Below are 18,645 nucleotides of genomic sequence, written 5' to 3'. Positions count from 1 at the left end.
AAAGCTTTTGGGGGTTATTTAAAAAATATATATATTTGTATTTATCCTGCTCTTTTTCGTGTAAAATTGACAAGGAAAACTTTTATTTTATATTTATATAGGAATGGGAAGAAAATGTTGGTAGGAAAACGTTGCATCAACCATGTACTTTCTTTTAATTATTTTCTGTAATAATAATACTAATATTACTCTTCTAGATCTTAAAAATATTACATTGCTTTCTCCAGAAGTATCTTCGACCTTTATAGATTTTTAAATACTATATACAATATATTTTTATCACCTATCCCCATTTCCATCTCTTTTACCTATTACCAGATACTTTGGGACACTTCATTAGGAACTCCAGGGCTTCTCATCTCATTTGAGTTATGGGACTCTTCAGCCCCGCCCCCTTTAAGCAGACACACGCCCACACATATAGAGAAACCTGGACTCTTCCCCCCTCTCACAGCTCCTCCTCCAGAATACTTTTCACCCGCTGATTGAGCACAAGTGCCTCACTGACTGACAGACTGACACTTTGGGCTTTTAAATGCCTCAAAAATCCACTTATTTTTGGATTGGCTTTTAAGCAGCTTCTGAAAGATGCAGAATCTCCCTTCCTCTGGAACTCCCCTTCCCCCGGAGGAGACTCTGTTAACAAGCTGTTAAAACAAGACAGAAGAAACTGAAGTTGTTGGAGCAGCTTTTGAGCCAGGAGGCTCTATATAAATAGTTTCATTAGCGCTTATCAATGGAGCAGAAGTCATAAAGGTAATTTCCTGATTGCAAGCGGCTTTATAGAGGCCGTATAACTGCTAATGAGTACTCTTCACAGTTGAATAAATGAAGAGAGATGGAAATTGTGAGCAATTGGAGGTGGGAAGGTGGAAAATCTTCATATACAAAGCTTGCAACTCACTCTGGATACTATTTAAACTACCTTCAAATATTTAATAAATATTTATTTCATTTATTTAAGGCGTTTTTTGCATTTTAAAGCTAAAAACCTGACAGAATATTCAATTTCTCAAGCATTTGTTCGCTCCTTAAGAGTGCCTTCACCTTTTCCAGACCCCGTCACACATCACATGTGTCACCTTAAGGGGGAATTTATTTTCCAACTCAGACATTTCACGCCCTCAGGCAGCCGACAAACAAGCATAAAACTTGTCTCCTCTCATTTCACTCAAAAACCTGGGGGAGAAAATGTGGGGAAATAAAAAGAAAATAATTTTAATGGCGCCAAATACTTGTGGCAGTAAGCAGGAAAAGGTGGCAAGTTGACACTAAAAGGGAAGACGGCGGCCAAAATGCATTTCCTGAATAAGAGCAAAAAATGGAGTCACACCACACTTCCGTTTCGATTTCATGTGCGTAGGTGTGAAGTGAGACTTTACCCTTTTTCTTCGTTCAAAAAAAGAAGAAAACTCCTTGCATATAAGGCAACCCCCTTTTAAGGGAAAAGTGCACAAGTGGCGATGTCTTTTCCTATTTCTGTTGGCGTTGACATGATTGCTTATAAATGCAATTTTATATATATCATATCAATCCCCGACTGGAGGAGAAAAACATGAAGGCAGCCCTCTGACAATAAGGGGGAACTCCCACCGAGCTGGGAGGTTATTGCTTTTGATGATTATTATTACAAACAGATTTCTGTATGCCGCGAAAGTGAATGCACTTTTTGAATGTCACAACGCCCAAGGATGTGTTATGCCTGGGTTCTGTATTGAATAAACATTGGATTTTCTATCGAATGGATTTTTATTGGTTATATACTTTGTGAATGGAGTTTATAATGGATTCAAAAATGAGATAAAAAATTTTATAGAAGATTATTTTGTTTTACTAAATTTTAAAAAACAAAATAAGGGAAGTTAAGCACACTAGAAGCCTTTATAATATGCTTTAAAAAATTATTCTTTACCAGAAATTACTCCCAAAGAATTTTCAAAAAGTTTTTAAACATAAGACCTGCTTGAATTATTAATAATTTCTCCAAAAGAATATCTACAAGATTTCCTTGAATTGGATTAAACTCCCACTACGACTAAAAGAAGCAAATTCCTTTAAACTCTTAGAGTAAGTATGTAAAGGAGCTTAAATAAAAAGAAAACATATTTATATTTATCTTTACTTTCCACCTTTAACAAGAATTTTTAGCATCTTATAATTTTTTCCATCTTAAAGGAAAGGGAGGGGCAGAATGCCTTAGCCAGCCTGAAATGCTAATGACCCACATAAGTCATTAACTTGGCCCCCGATAAACGTTAAATAAACGTTGGAAAAAAACGATGTAGCGCGGGAATTTCCGCAACAGAAAAAAGAGGGAAGAAAATTCCCAGGGAAAAGAGGGCAAAGAACGGTTAGCAGCATCATAAACTTTTCGCAGGACATCATCATCATCATCATCATCAGGAGGCAGACACATGCCGCCCCCTTTTTCCTGGGGGTAAGAGGGGGCTGCCTGTCAGTTGCTCATCAAATTGCGTGCTGCCTGCAGGAAATTAAATAATTTTGTGTAATGAAAAAACAGGCCAACATTAATGTTAATGCATTTTCCCCAAAAAGAAAGCCGAAAAACAAAAGCAAACACTTAAAATGATTGTTGTGGGTGGGGTGCAACTGTGGGTGTGTTTGCCAATATATTTGCCACGCCCTCCTAACAAAAAAAAAAAGGAAAATGGCACATAAAACAAAAACATTATAGCATAAATTCTCAGTCGGAATTTCATTGCAAAAATGTGCGCACATTTTCCAATTGAAATGCCGAACACGCAAAAGCGAAAATTTCACAGCATCTCCCATTTCGCTCATCGTTGTTGTTACCTGATGTACGGACATGTATGTGTACATACATATATCCTTGCATATATGCATAGGTGGATCTGAAGTTACATATTTGATTTATGAGCCACAACATTTTGCACTTGTTCCCGCATTTATTCTTATTGTTATTGCAAATGGGCGCAGAGACAGGAGAATAAACAAATGAAAACAAAAACGGTTCAGGGTTTATTTTGATACTAAATATGGGATTAAATGTAGAGCCATTTTCGAAAGGTAAAATAAGTCGAAAGAAGTTGTACTATATTACATATTTTAATGTAGTAGATAAGAGTTCCCCATAGGTTTTTAGAAACAGAAAGTGTAAAATGTTACAATATCTTATAATAACATAAACAAACTCTCTGAGATTTAACATTTTTTTTTCAACACAAAACCTCCTAAGATATTTTTCAACTATCTAAAACAATAAAATTGAGTTCCATTTATCATTTATTTGCCTTAGCCATTTTTGATTGTATTTATTTTTGGGCGCTGCATCCGTTTCCAGGCGAATATTTGCTGCTCAAATTAATTTTGACAGCCGACGCACCCCAAACCATTTAACGCTTTTCCAGCATTTCCCCGAGATCCCCCACACAGAGGAGTTGGAGGGAAAACCAACAAGCACGCTGACCATTTGAAGGGCACATCACACACAAGCTCGCACGCAAGGAGGGGAGAGGTGGAGCAGAAGGACACACACCTAAATTATGGCCCCAAATGATTTCAAAATAGCAGCTGTAATTTGTTTGCCAACACACAGACACGCACCCAAACCCCACACGCAAACCGAGAGGCCAGGAGATGGGATTGGGGACGGGGATGGGAGGTCACCACCCCCCAGGATGGCCTCCCCTTTCAACTTCCTCCTGGTAAAAAAAAGGCGCAACATATGCGAGCATTTTTCCATGCACTCCAAGGACCTTGGGGACTGCATTATAATGGTGGGTGGTGTGTGCGTTTTTATTTTTTAGGGGTTCCTGCAGAGCGACAATTAGACAAAGGCAAACCAGACATAGCTTCAATTTCATGTCATTGTCAGGCTTCGGAAGGAAGAGAAAGAGGAGCGGGTGTGGCTGCAGCTTTTTTTTCATTATTTTTAAATTAAAATTCCCCACTCGAAGGGACAGGTCTCCCAGGACTGCACATGTGCATTTGGGGCCTGTCATCCTTTCCAGCTTTTTAGCAAGGAAAGCAAGAGAATGAGAAATAAATTTTTAATTGATTAAATATGAAGTAGGGAAAGGGAGAAGTGCTGTTCTGAATTTTAAAATTTATAATTAAACAAGGAGAAGCAAAAATGAGAAAAATATATTAGTAAATTCTATAAAATATGCTTCATGTTTACATTTACAAATTGTTTTCAAATCAAATAAATTAAAACCTCAATGAAGTAAATATTAACATCTTTTCTGCTCTCAAAGTCTTAAAATAAATGGAAAATGTTCAACAAATGTGGAACAATTCCCACAAAATTGACAAAATACATAAAACAAATGTTAAAGCAAATAAATAAATGTATATGTATATCTCAAATGTGTAGAAATATGCTGTAATTCAAGCTGAAAAATGTGGGAAAAATTCGCTGGTTGCAACCAGAAAATGTTTACATAAAATATCAAAGTTTATTCAGCTGCAGAGTGGAAGCAACAGTGATTGAAGCGGCAAATAACCCAACTGACTGACTGACTGACAGACCGACGACTCACAGGGCGCCCTCAATCACGCCGAGCAACCCCCAGTATCCCAGACTTCCTCGAATCCTTGCCGACTTCCTGCTGGAGTGACAAATTTGCACTTAGCCCCGGCTTTGCCACTGCACTTGTTGAGAATCGTGAGCTGCATTTATCGGCTATTGAATTTCTTTTAAAAAATAAACCGAATTTATTGCCGGAGATTTGCCTGCCTTCCTTCACATGATTTGTTGGCTTTTCGCTGGTTTACACGAAAATGAATCCACATTAGTTCGAGTCGAGTAGTTTTCGGAGAAATTGTGGTCCTGGAAATTCAGCGGGGAAACGGTGCTAATTTCCCTGTGTCTGCGGCTTAAACTTTTGGGTCTGACTTTGCTTGCTTTGATTGAACTTAATTAGGTTTACTTTTGGTAAGTTTTAGGTGGGAAGCAAGTAAAGTTTTTGGGGCTTTTAAATTAGTAGAAATAATATATAATTAGTACCTAAGATAGCATATCTTTATTTAATGACTAGTTTTACCAAGCTTCCCCTCAATTAATAGCCAGAAATCAATAACTCTGCGATTAGTTCTCAACCTTTCAACAGTCTGCCCATCGTACAAGGCAAAGCCCCTAAGCCAACAATTTTAGCTGCTCTCGAATGTACATAATTCTTTGATAAACTACCTAAATTGAAGCCTACAACTTCTGAACTTTGGTCAACAACAAAAAATATCATAGAGACCATGGGATACCCTTTAAAATACCCACCTAAAGGGCAAGCCTTCCGGCAACTTGCAGGGTGCCAGGGAAATCTGTCACGTTTGAGGAGGAAAAATTCAGGGAATTGACTGCCACAGTTCACATCATGAAATATTTAAGGCATTCTCAACTCAACTCCTTAAAACAGAAGGAACGATACCCAATCGTGTGTAAAGTGACAACTTTATTCCGGCGGCTTTTTGGCCCCGAAAAAAAATGTCACTGGAAACTATTTTCGTGTTGTCCGAATTCCGAATATTTAAAGCGTTTGCGGTCCAAATAAAAAATGGAAAGGATCCCTGCTCTAACCATAGATATTCGGGGTTTATTGGTTGGTCGCCTGTTGGTGTTTGCCCAGTTTTATTGCCAACTCAGTGTGTGTGTCTATGTGTGTGTGCGTTGGGCCTGGCTGCGGTTGCCATTAAATCCTCAAAAATACCTCAATATATAGAAAACTAGGACCCACCTCCTGTTGCCTCATAAATTGTGCATGAAACTCCTGACCAGTTAATGGATTTAAATTTTCATGCGTGTTTTTCCATCAGAGGTTGCTGCGGTTTTCACTTAAATGCCTCACATTTTTGGCCCTAAACAAATTTTCATTTAGTTTTTAAGCCAACATTTTCCTTAGCCCAGTTATGCCTTTTGTCTTGGACACAAATGTAATGTTAAATGGAATTTATAAGACCGAAAGAACCGGAGGAAAAGCTCTTTGGTCCTGTGAGTTATTTAAAGCATTTAAAGGCCAACTATTTTGGCATTTGACGACGGGAATTAGCAAGCCAAATGATGGCCCAAAAAAGGTCATTCTCCCATCCCAAAGGCCAGCAATCAAAAACTAATCAATATGACTGAATAAACTGACCAGATACAGAGACCCGCCGATCGATTTGAATAAATTCAGCTGCAAATAAATCGGAAACGCAAGGTAAACCTCAGGCTCAAAACTGCACAAAACCCCTCCGACCATAGTTCAAAACATTTTGTGGGTAAATGCAAATTTATTGCAAGTAGTTGATGGTCCAGAAAAAAGGTACAACAAAAAGAAAAACGAGAATTTGCGTATTCGAATCGGAATCGAACTGTGAATACAAAAGATCTCTCCGCTGCTGCTGCTGCGGCTGCCTGTTGTAAAATATGCTAAAAGTAAATCCAAGTTGAATTAATGGACAGCAATCTTTGGATAAATCTTATGCATTTTCAAATGCACACAAGGGGGGTGTGTGTGAGTGCCAGTGTGTGTGCGAGTGTGTGTGCGAGTGTGTGGGGAATTTGCATAACCGCAGAGCAAACCAGTAAACCAGAAGGAACTCGACTTTGGCCACAATTTATGCAAATTCAATTGCAACAACTTTAGTCGTCGCCACTTTTTGCAGTCGTTCTCCTTCGGACTTTTTTCCTCTTCTTTTTTTTGTGAGGCCAATCGATGGGCTATAATCCCGATCCCAGGAGATAGCTTTGTCCGTTGATAGCTGAAATTTGTGGCAGGTTTTTCTGTGTTTGATTTACTTTCCTTCATCTCTCCTCGCACATGGGTTTTAATGATCATACAGAGAAGGTCAAAATAGTAGTGTTTTTTAAGCTGTTAATTCTTTAAAATACTTATTTTTATTAAGGCAATATTTGGGTAAATGAGTAAGTGGCTAAAACCTTTTCTTGCACATCAAGCCCCCACATTATAATAACATAATAAAAAACTGATTTTTATAACTATTATTTTAATTTCAAGTTCTCAAATTTCGCATTATTTTTTCGCCTTTTTAAATATTTCAAAAATTTCTTTCAACAGATAATACATTTCTTGTTATTTTCTTCTCTCAAAATAATAATATAAATCCAAGGCCTGACAGCTCACACTGATTACAGTTCAATGCCGTAGTTCTCGCCGAGTTTAATCCACTTCCAACACACGACTCAAGTGTGTCGCAACATTCAATTGCCTTAACTTCGCAGGGGGAGAGAGAAAAATCAGAGAATCAGAGAATTCTCACTCAACTCGCAGAGCAGACAACACAAATCAACACCTACACGAGGAGCTCCAATGAAAATCTCAGAAATCGCTGGAGGAGTGGGAGGAGAAAAGCTGTGGAGCGGCTGGCTTTATGTCTCCATATGCGAAGTCTGGGGATAATAATCACAACTAATGCGACAACTGCCTTAGTTACTTAACTTTGATGTTGTTCGCGCTGCTTTTTCAGGGATTTTCCTTGAGCGGAGAGGGGATTTGCTGAGGAATAAGTTGGCCAAGAATGTAGAACAAACTGAATGCGCCTTAAGCTAATGAAGGAAATTTAAGGGGAAATATTTCATAAAAGTTAAAGAATACCAGAAATGGTTGAGTAAGAAATTAACTGCTTGAGAAATCTTAACTTTGACCTGCAACAACCAAGTTACTTCCACTATTTTTCTTTCTCATTTTTCAATAAAAATTATTCCTTTCGCCACAACAAATTAGTTATGAGAAACTTGAATATAATATTTGGCGACAAGCTGACTCCTTTCGCTTTTCATTTGCGAAAACTTCCGCTTTCCCTGCTTCACTTTCGTTGACATTTTGAAGGCGTCGCTTCATCGACAACGAAGATAGCTCCATTGCCGCACCTCCAGAGATTTCCATAGCTTTTCCGACTGATGCTGCTCCCTTCTGATTCTGGGCCAAATAGTTGGCAAAGAAGAAGCCAGACAGACACCGGCTTCCTGCCTCTCGCCATCTTACACATGATTGGCTTCTTGTGGGAGTGGAAAAGCGGGGCACAGACTGCAACTTCTTCCTCCTCGTGCAACATGATTATTTCTTGTTTATTGTTATTTCACGCTACTTTGTGACTCTAGAGAGTGCAGACAAGCAGCTGCCTCTGCTGCTGGAAAATAGTTTTTCAAGTTATTTCCTCTCACTTTCCAAAGCCCTTCATCAGTTGACGTTTCTTCTTAGCCTTATCAGTGCGCAGCCTGTCATCTTGGGTGGCATCTTAAAGTTTCTTTCTGTGTCTCGGGCTTTTGTTTTTTTTTTTATTTTGGCTACCGTTTTTTACCTTATCTCGTCAGAGTCACAGACACATTTAATTTCCCCGCCGACATCATAAATCGATTAAGCAGCGTTGCTCTGCTCTTTCTCCGGATCATTAACAGCGAGCTGGCTTAAGTTTCAGACACCGAGGCGACGCGACCCATTAGACCCTTTTCAATGTCAGGGCAGCCAGAGGCGCTAATTTGGCTACAAGCAGCAGTTAGACAAAGGTGAAGGGTATGGGAAATGGAAATTAAATCGTTTTTCACTGGAGAAAATATTTGAGACATTTTTGAGTTCCGAGAAGAGTAAATCAGCAAAACGCTTTCAGGGGATGATAGATACAGATAGATACAAATCCATACAGTATCGATATTTATGCATTTTAAGTCATTCCTAATTTAAAAATTTCCCTTATTAAGTGCCCACATATCTTCCTTATTTCTCTCACTGTAACCACTGCAGTCGACAGGCAGGCAGCTTCTCTAACAAACAATTTTGACGCAAATGAAGGCTGTGGGACTCTCAAACTATGCAACTTCGACTTCTGAAACATTTCACAGAAAGACATAGCCAAAGGATAGCCAAAAGAGCAGCAGCTGTCATATCTGACATTCGAAGCTAATGCATTTGAATATCCACTCAGTCAGACATTCAGTCAGACAGTCATTCAGTCAGTTAGCTCCGTCAGCCCCCAAGTGATGTTGGTAATAAATAGTTCAAGTTTCGGATTTTGGCACAAAAGGCGTTGCTTTGTGGCTGATTTGGTTTCCAGTTTTCCGACGCCGTTGCCTTTGCCGCCACCGTTGATTTTGCGGTGGAAATTGTCTCGCCCGAGGCGATGTTGCCTCAGTTTTCCTCTGTGGTGCAAACATTAATCTGAACATCATTAAGACTTTGGCTACAGAGAAGGCAGGAGGAGTTTTCTGGGTCCTCCAAGTTAGACATTTGATAGAGGCGTGTGAAGCAAAATGCTGTGGGTTTCTCTTTGACTTTGGTTAATCACCAGTTAATGGAATTTCTCGAAAAGAGAGATATGTCTGAGCGACAAGCAGTGCTTGAGATATCGTTGAGAGATAAATGGTTAGTTATGGGGGCATTTTGAACGTGGAAATAGAATGGATTTTAGGATTGCTGAAGGAAATTGTAAATTAAACAATATAAAATGTATTACTTAAAGTTTTATGGTATGAGTTCCTTACAAGAGATACCTTAATTCTGTGGTATTTTTACTGCTTATACATTTCTCTCCAATACTCATGGCATAAATAATTGATTTCCTAAAAACTTCCTTTACCCACACCTTAATTACTTCCCCACTAATAACTGCACTCTGTATTTATTCAAATTGCCTATTTCTCCATATATTTTTCACTGCACTCTCTTCCCTCTATAAACCCTGTGAGTTATGGCGTAAACTGAAACCAAATTGGATTGCTCACAACATCATAACATGTCACAACACTCACACTGAGAGATGGAGATGCCACACCCACGCTCCTGGGCATGCTCGTAACCATAATTCATGCAAATCGCATTAAAACCCAATTCAAAACTCACTTGGGCATCAGTAATTCCGATATTTCGGGTAGATAACTCTGGAGCTAAAACATACCTGCAACGAGAGGGAAAGATAACAAGAAAATGAGTTATTTACGAGTTATATAAAGTTGATTTCTGTATACAAAACTAAGGCTAATTTTCATAATTTGCATACCATTAGGTGATGGCAATTTGTTGTGTGGTTTTTGTGTGAGGTTTCAAACGAGAGGTGAGCACGGGGCGTATGAGTGATGCAGCGCAGCGTGAAATCAAATTGGAACTCATGGACACATACACAGTGCATGTGGGTGGACCTCCAGCTGCGAATTATTTGGACCCAAAACGATACGATAAATTTCACACACCAACCGCAGCCTGTTTACAATCTCATTTGCATCACAAAAGTTGGCCAAAAAAATAAGCAATGTTTATACTGAGCACTCCCCGAAAAAGGGCGTGTTAATTATACTCTAATGTTGTCCGCTTTAAAACCCAATTTTTGACACATTTTCTGGCCCTCCATGTCGTGTATGTGTATATATCATGGCCCAAAAAAATTATTAATGATGTGAGCTGGAAACTGTGCCTAATTGATTTCATTTTCTTTGGGTTAATGGTACCCTCAAGTTATGTAAGGTTTTTTTGGTTTTCTGGGTTACGAAACTGAAAGTCAATTGAAGGTAAGATGTAATTAGCGTAGAAGTTGGAGGTTTGCTTGGGAGATTTTTAAAGAAATGTTTAAATAAATGGACAGTTCAATGATTTGATTCAAATCAAACCTATAGAATCTGAATACTTAAGCTTTTTTAAATCCTATTTTTTATGTTCTTACCCCTTAAGTTTCCTTTATTTAATACATTTCACAACTCCCTTTTTCCAACCTCGAAAATCCCCCTTTCAAGTCCAAGTTAAAGTTTGCAACGTTTTCAACTTCTTAAACTCTTCAAAAGCCATTGAAATCATTTCCAAAAATGACTTTATCCAGCATCTTACACTTCTTGGTTCAGGTTTATGAGTTGCCTTTAAATTTTACAGCTTAAATAGAAGCATTTAGCCCATCGCAGAGTGACCAGCATGTGTCCATCGGCATCTTCGGGCCAGATAATGACCCTCACACCCGACCCTAGTCAGGGGGATCCGTGGCAGCAGTGATATAATCAGAGACACACGCCGGGGCACACAGAAACAACACCGAACATCGAATGCCTGGAAGCGAGTTAACTTTTTCTCATTACACGTTGATGGGTTTCGCTTGATGATGGCCAGGAACTTGACTCCGCAGCTCAGTCTGGGTCTCAGCTTGAGTCTCCCCCTGCTGCAGTCGTAATCTACGCTTATTTTCATTGCCAATTTTAGTTGCGCCCCAAGCGAAACTCGCACATTTCCGTTGACTTTTGTTTGTGACCCTCTTCGTGCCCCCTCCTAGGTTTTCCCTTGCTGATTTTTCCCCACTGATGACACCAAATTCACACTTAGTAAACGTAACCTCGAGCTAGATGTTCCTTACCCCCGGTAGGACTCGGCTTACAAGGCCTCTCACCTCGTCCTACCTCCTCCTTCCTGCACTTGTTAATCGCAATCTGTGGTGGAAAAAGTTTCGCTGCAGGAGCATCCCACACACACACACACACATCCTTGTCTGGGAAAACTATCTTAATCTCTGGTTAGTTGCCCTTTGATGTTCTTCACGGCGACACGCACTTTCCGCTTATTAGCAATTTTCCAAGCAATTAATTTTTATTTAAAGGGAATTATAAAAAAAGGGAGAGACAGGAATTGTGAGTGAACTTTAAGTGGAAGGAAACGAGGTTTAAGTAACCTCTGAGTATGAAAATAAATATTCGTGAGACTGGAAAACTTTTTTAATCAAGTGAATGTTATGATTCTTATTAACTTTAATGTTCTTAAGAAGGCATTAAGCAATTTGAGGTTATTAAAGTCGAACAATTAATATGTAAAATAGATTTACATAAGTTACTACAACTTTCTTTCTTATATATCTCTGACTTTCTCCAACTCATCTTATTATTTATTCTTCATTTTCTAGTAGTGTTTAACCAATTCCCCCTTTGAGATTCCTGATTAACCAATTTTATTGGCTTCTTGTTAACCGATTACCATTGATAATAATGCCCGGAGAATGCAATTGTTTTTCCCTAAGACCCATCTAGCGATTCTGACCAGAAGAACCCTCATCATTTATCGATTACCAAATCGATAGCTATATAAATTCCCCCTAAATAACCATTAAAGCCAAGAGCCAACTCATCGATGGCGGAGTCATTGCCATGAACAGCTTTTCGCACAAATGAGGGTTTTTCGCAATTTCCGCAAGGGTTTCCCCCTCCGGTGCCATGCGCTTGACCTCATGCATTCTGCATTCTGCAATTTTCGCTCTACCAAATGTGGCACTTTAAGTGGACAACAAGCAAACGCTACGAATTGTGGCAACATCAACAGCAAGAACAACTTGCAACTGAAACAATTGCAATTGGCCAAAAGGTTCAACGCACAGCAGCGGCGCTGGCAGCAGCTGCATTGCGACCAAAAAGCCAAAAACGAAACAAAAGAAACACATTAGAAGGAGAGCCCGGGAGCAAAGAGCCACAAGAGCCGTCAACGGGTTCATGGCCAATGGCAGCAGCAACAAATATATATAGAAAAAAAATGCAGGAAAAAAATAAACCTACAGAAAAATAGCAGCCAACGAGGAAAAACAATTTTGCACGCCGAATGAACGAAAATTGCAGGCAGGGCACAGGCCAGGCCCAGTCCAGGATGGCGGCAATGCAGACAAGTAACGCAACCGAAGGAAACCGACTCGAAAAATCTATTATTGAAATCTATAAAGAACCAGCAGGGACCAGCAGCAACAGAAGTAGGAGGCGGATCAGCAGGAGCAGCTAAGTACTGAGAGAAATGGAGAATTGAAATTAAAAGAAGTCCTAAAAGGAGATCAATTTGGTAAAAAATATGATCTTCTTTGGAGGATCTTCAAGTGGTGCTTAAAATATATACGACTTAATTAAGATTTTTACATATTCTATAATCAACTTGCTAAGAAAATTACTCATAAATGAACTCTACTAAATTAAAACTTATTTCACTGGGATGAAGTCTTTCTAACAAGTAAACTCTTTATTAATATTCCAACTTACGTTAGAGTCTGCTTAAGATATGATCTTCTATTTACTTGCTTATAAAGAATACCTTCATATATCTATATATATCTATAATATATATCAATTATTTTAAAATATGAAACGAAATAAAGATAAATTCTCCAACAATATCTCCCGGTGTACATAAAGGGAGTACAGTACAGGGGGCACAGTCAACCATTGACCATTGACCATCTCAGCTAGATTCGGCTGAAGGAAGGTTTGTTTAAGAGTTTTATATACATTTTTAATATGGCCAACCGAGAGGGGAATCTCGCTGTCCCTGCCCCTGCCCCCTTTCCACTGACCATCCAGCTAACTAACTTGGCCCATAAGGGGTCGAAACTGGCAGATTGCGAAGCGATAACAACAGCAAGAGCAACAGCAACAGCCAACTATTAAGTAGCAAATGCTGTTCCTTTGACCAGAGGTGAAGTTCTGGGCGTTGTCAGTCGACTGACGGGCTGACTGGCTGACTGACTGATGCATCGGCAACCGAAAGGAAACCGGGAAAGCACGCGCGTGGAAAATAGATTGAAATGCAAGTGGGAAAGCGAAGGGGAGATGGAGGAGTGGGAAAATTGCGGGAGTGATTTTTACAGCAGATCTTTCAACTGGCAAAAATCTGATAAAGGCGGCTGAAAGTTCCCTATTTGGAGCGGCATAAAAAGCAAATGTAGAAACACAAAGCACACACACAAACAGTGCGGAGAAAATGGTGAAGAAAAGCGGAAAAGTGCAGGGCAGAGAGACCCTCAAAAAGAACTCAAGACATCTTCAGGCCAATCCATCCGTAGTTGAAGTCTCTTTTTGGCCGGGAAAAGCCAAAGGAGTAAGCCAAAGTAGGGAGGGAAATTGATGATGTGGATGAATGAACATTGGGCAAAGTGATTAAGATTACGTTAGAATGATAACACAGCTCAAAGATGTATATATATATATACAATATAGAATTGAAGTAAACAACAAGCAAAGAGTAAAGAAATTGCTTTAAAAAATATATATATAGGAGGACATGGCTCACTGACTAAGCAATCTATAAAATGGAGATAGAGTCGCAGAGGAAATGAACTCCATTAATTCAAGTTTATTTCAATCAAGGAAGCACCTGGAATATTAACCAAAAAGTGCTCAAAGCTTAAAGGCCAAGCCCAAATATCATTTTACAACGAGTCCCACACTCGAGCCATATCTGTGACTAAAAATCTCACGTTACCAAGAAAAGAAAAGCGAGAAAACCTTGGCCATCATCAATTCTGCATAAAAGCCGAGTGAATGAATTGAATGAGTGCCTGAAGTGACTGACTGACTGCCTGACTGGCTGACTGACTGACACAAGCCTCGGACTTGGCTTCTCCTTTTGCGGATTTTATGCACTTTTAGTTAACATAAACTCTGTGGTGCCCCCTGCCTGTGCCCCTGTGCATATATATATTTAACACTTGACTGCCCCAACTGACACCTAACAAGAGCCCGCTCCTCGGTGCTCCTCCCCCGGCTGTCCAGGAGCCATTGTATCGGCCCCTGACAGGCAATCAACACAAATCGATCAAATCAACGGGCAGCCGAGGCGAACGGAGGAGTCTCCTTTGTGGCCACAGCCAATTTAGGAAGCGGGTTCAAGATCCCCCGAGCCGAGTGACAAACAGACGGCATGGCCAAGGGGGGACCAGAGGGGAGACCAAGACTGCACAGAACACCAAATCAAATAAATCAGCGTAAATTGCATGTGAAATTAATGCAAAAAGCGACGATCGGTTGGCCGGCCGCCCTATAAAGTGCATTTAATGAACGGCCCCAAGTCGTATCGAGTGGCCTTTAAATCAAGTCCGAAATGCCTCCGAGTCTGGATCATTCAGCTGGGGAATTAAAAAGGGGCCATGCAGGAAAATTACCATTTTAATTTGCATATCTTATTTTGGGGGTACATGTGGCAAGAAGGTATTTTTGAAAAAAAATTTAAACATTTTTTTTGTGGGTTTTTGAAATTAATTTTGGTAAATAATGTGTTTTTGTATTATTTCAATTTAAATGTAAATATAAATACACAAACCAGACAGTTTTAATAATAATAATAATCAAACCTTGCCTTGCACTATTCGTTCAATATAAAAACCAGTACCTTAAAATATTTTTCAGGACTGATTTTAAAGTTCAACGTTCCATATCTTTCTTTATATTAAACTTTAAAAATTCTTTAAAATTATAAATGCTTTTAAACATAAATTTCCTGTTTTTTTTTTCTTCCAAGCAAAATACATAACCAAAAGCATTCCATTTGTCCTTTGCCTCCTTTGCTTTCTTCTGTCCCTCTTTCCTTCCTGAGAAATTCCTCAATTTACGCAGAACCCGAAAATAATTATTTCATTTTTCCCTCTCTACCAACTCTGTTATTTTTTCCGTATTTTATTTACTTGGCTTTTTTTGGAGCTGTCTCTGGCCTCTGGGTGCTGATGAATGTTGCGTGCAACATGTTGCAAGCTGTCGCCTGGCCTCCGCTCTTAATTTATTGTATTTGCCTGGCAGCCAGCGAAAAATGTTAATAAACATGTTTATTATGCGTTCAGTGACAAAAACAAAGGCCAGACAGACAACAGCAACAATATGCGAGCTAAAGAGATTCCTTTATCGAAATAAAATTCCCTGTCCATAATTTAATATGCATTTTTTTGTGGGTTCCGCAGCAAGTCCTTTTTTCGCGAATTTTAAACGTTTATTCCTGCGGAATTTTGATGAAATTTATATGCGTACGTGCTCAAAATTAGCCAGACCAGATCAATCCTTTGCGCATCCCCTCGCACCTCTCACCTTCCGGTGGGGCTTACGTTTTACGTTTACGTTTACGTTTACGTGCGTGGCGAATGCCGCCTGGTTGCCTGCTTAAATTAGACTTTTTAAATTGGCTAAAAATGCGGCGTAGCAAAAATGTGCACAGAGTTGGGAGTCAGAGCCAGAGATGACCATCTTGGGCCGACTGCTCCTCTGCTGTATCTGCCGATCGATCGTTCAATGGCTCATTGACTTTTGGTATGCGCCAAAGTTTTTCCTCTCACAAACGACTCTTCCTCCTCCTCATCACGTATCTACGTTTCTTGGTTTCAGTTTCGGTTTTGGTTTTAGTTTTGGTTTTGTCTTTGAATTGCCTTTGCAGCTCCTTTTTGCTGGGAGCTCCTGTCACGGCATTTAGCGTGGCTAGAAACTGATTTATGTGGTTATGCGGGCCTCGTTGGCCATCTTCCCATTGCAAACTCATAAAGAGCCCGTGGTGGATGAGGTCTAACAAAATTTGTAAATACTTTTGGTCATTGCAGGATAATGAGTTGAAGGTAGAAGAAACAGAACCAGAACCAAAGGGGACAAAAACTGACTGACGATTGACTTTATAATGGAAGCCAAACCTTATAGGTGGAATAATTGAAATTGTTATGGAGGATTTTGGCAGAAAGAAAGCTCTAAGGAGGACTAAACTGGGACTGACTAATGAGGAGGAGGATTAAGATTGCATAAAATAAATAAAAATTATGGATCTTAAAAACTAATGATATTTTTGGGAGAAGTATGAAGAAGATACCTTGTTATTTCATGGTTGCTTTTCGATTTCTTAACTTGTAGTAAAAGTTACTCTTCAAAGTAATTTAATTATGCAGTCTAATTTAAATAATTTTCTACTCCTTTATTTTTATTTCCTCATAAAAAAATACCTCAATAAATCATTAGAAATATGTTTCCTTCTCTATCCAAAATCCCTAGTTTAATTTTATCACATTTAAAGCCATTTAAGGCCATTCCACGCCCCCCGAGAGAATTGACAGCCAGACGAGGAGGACTATCCCTCTTCCCCTATTCATGGCCAACACTCCAGCACACACACTGTACTGTCCTTGTCTCTTAGTTTTTAATTTATGAGTAGAAATTTATTTAAATTAGGAACTCATTAGTTGTCGTTGTCGACGTTGTCTGCACAGAGGCTCCTCCTCCGGACTTCTCCTCGAGAGCGTTGTCTACCTTTTGGGTTTCTGGCGGGGATGCACAGGGATACACACACTGGGTGGCTGAGGAGGGACTTCTGTTTCGTGTTTATTTCTGTTTGCTGAGTGGCACGTCGGCTCCCGGACTTTATTACATTGTAAAGTTATGTTCTGTTCAGTTCTGTTCTGCCCTGGCAAATTGAGTGAGCGACTTGACTGCAATTGAGTCATGTCCTGGCATAAAATTCCACGAACTCAGGTCCCGCCCGTCTGCCATTTATAAAGATTTCGAAACTGTTTGTCTTCCTCTCCATGGACTTTTCCAAAAGTGGAAGGTGGAAGGACCCAATCAAACATGTCATAAATAAAATTATGTAAGAAAAACCTAAACAAACACTTTGCCATGGAAAACCCTTACGAAGCCAAAAACGGGGGGGAAAAAGGGAAATGGAAAGTGGAAAGTGAAAGCCTCTCGTAGAATATTGCATGATAAATTAGCAGTAGCTTTCGGGGGTCCCAGGTCCAAGTTAAAGTGCCCGAAATACTAATTTTCAATTCAAATGCAAACAAAATAATGGAAAACAAGTGAAAAAGGCAGAGAGACAGAGAATAAGGCAAACAAACCCCCAAAACAAAGCACCCAGAAACAAAAAAATAAAGGAGAGAAAAACAGAAATGGAGGGAGGGTCAAAAGTTTTACAAACCGCAAAATTGTAGCGGTTAGAAAAGAATTTTCCGCAGCCGAAGGAAATAAAAAAAAGCAGAAAACATTTTTTCTTTCTTTTCTTTTTTTGGTTTTTGTTGTGTTTTGGGGAAACCTCCCCGTGTCAAGGATACTCATGTAGTTGCCACCGTCGTTGTTGTGGTTAGCCTGTTTGGCTTGAGTGTTTGCGATGGTCATAAAAAATTAAGCGTCATTTCAATTGTGTGTGTGTGTGTGTGTGTGTGTGTGTGTGCTCCCATTTTAGTCGTTGTACAACATCAAATTTAACATAAATATTTGTTGGCTTTAGCTTTAGTTTTGTACCCTTTTGCAGAGGGTTTTTAGGGGGTTGGTTTGTTGGTCAAATGAAGCAATTTGTAGGCCCCACCTTTTCGGAGGCTTGGGACTGCGGGAAGGGATGCAGCCATAAGGTTAAGTTTTTAGAGGTAAATAACCATTACACTTTGTCAAGTGTTAACAGAAATATTATTAAACAATTTAAATCAATATTAAAAGTGTCAAAAAGTATTGAATTAAGCCCTAACAGCTTTGTGTACTTTTTGGCACCATCTAAATTAACTTCAGCGCGAATAAGTATATGTTTTAAGCATTTAAATATACTTTCCAAGCTTTATAATTGATTAAAAATATTTCTAAACATCTTTAGCAGATCTTAATATATATTTCCCCATTAATTAACTCCAATTTTCCAACCTTTCTCTATTTTCCACACCCCTGCCAGCTTGATTGTTGCTCCACCAGCAACTCTGTATCGCTCCAAAAATGGAGGCGTGTCTTTTGGTGTTGCCTATTTTGCATTTCAAATGCGCCGTCGCCTTGTCGCTTGTCTCGTCTACATCGTTGTTCGACGCTCAAAGTCTCCTCATCCTCCTCCAGAAGAGACTCTGCCTTGTGTTTGTGTCGTCAAATTGTGCGACATCTTTTCAAATTGTTTAGCTATTTTCGGTGTTGCCCCAAAAGAGAGCGATGCGGAGACATTTGTGCGGTTTTTGGTT

The 18,645-nt window shown here is 39.4% G+C and overlaps 1 long non-coding RNA gene across 2 annotated transcripts in view; it reads right to left on the bottom strand.

Annotated features, from left to right (window-relative positions):
- The window catches only part of LOC147644500 (uncharacterized), a 101,220-nt gene that overhangs the window by 16,043 nt on the left and 66,532 nt on the right, over window positions 1–18,645 (bottom strand). Inside the window, exon 2 of one of the 2 annotated variants that reach the window (XR_015270399.1) lies at window positions 9,816–9,870. This is a non-coding gene — a long non-coding RNA (uncharacterized LOC147644500). Of the gene's footprint in view, window positions 1–9,724; window positions 9,871–18,645 lie in introns of those variants that run through there. The other variant, XR_015270400.1, reaches the window with a different exon arrangement.

Source organism: Drosophila serrata, unplaced genomic scaffold (genome assembly GCF_035046125.1).
Source record: "Drosophila serrata isolate PLE 108 unplaced genomic scaffold, ASM3504612v1 contig_165, whole genome shotgun sequence".
Lineage (NCBI taxonomy): Eukaryota > Metazoa > Arthropoda > Insecta > Diptera > Drosophilidae > Drosophila > Drosophila serrata.
Note: the sequence above shows the minus strand (reverse complement) of the source record. Positions and strands in the feature narration are given on the sequence as shown.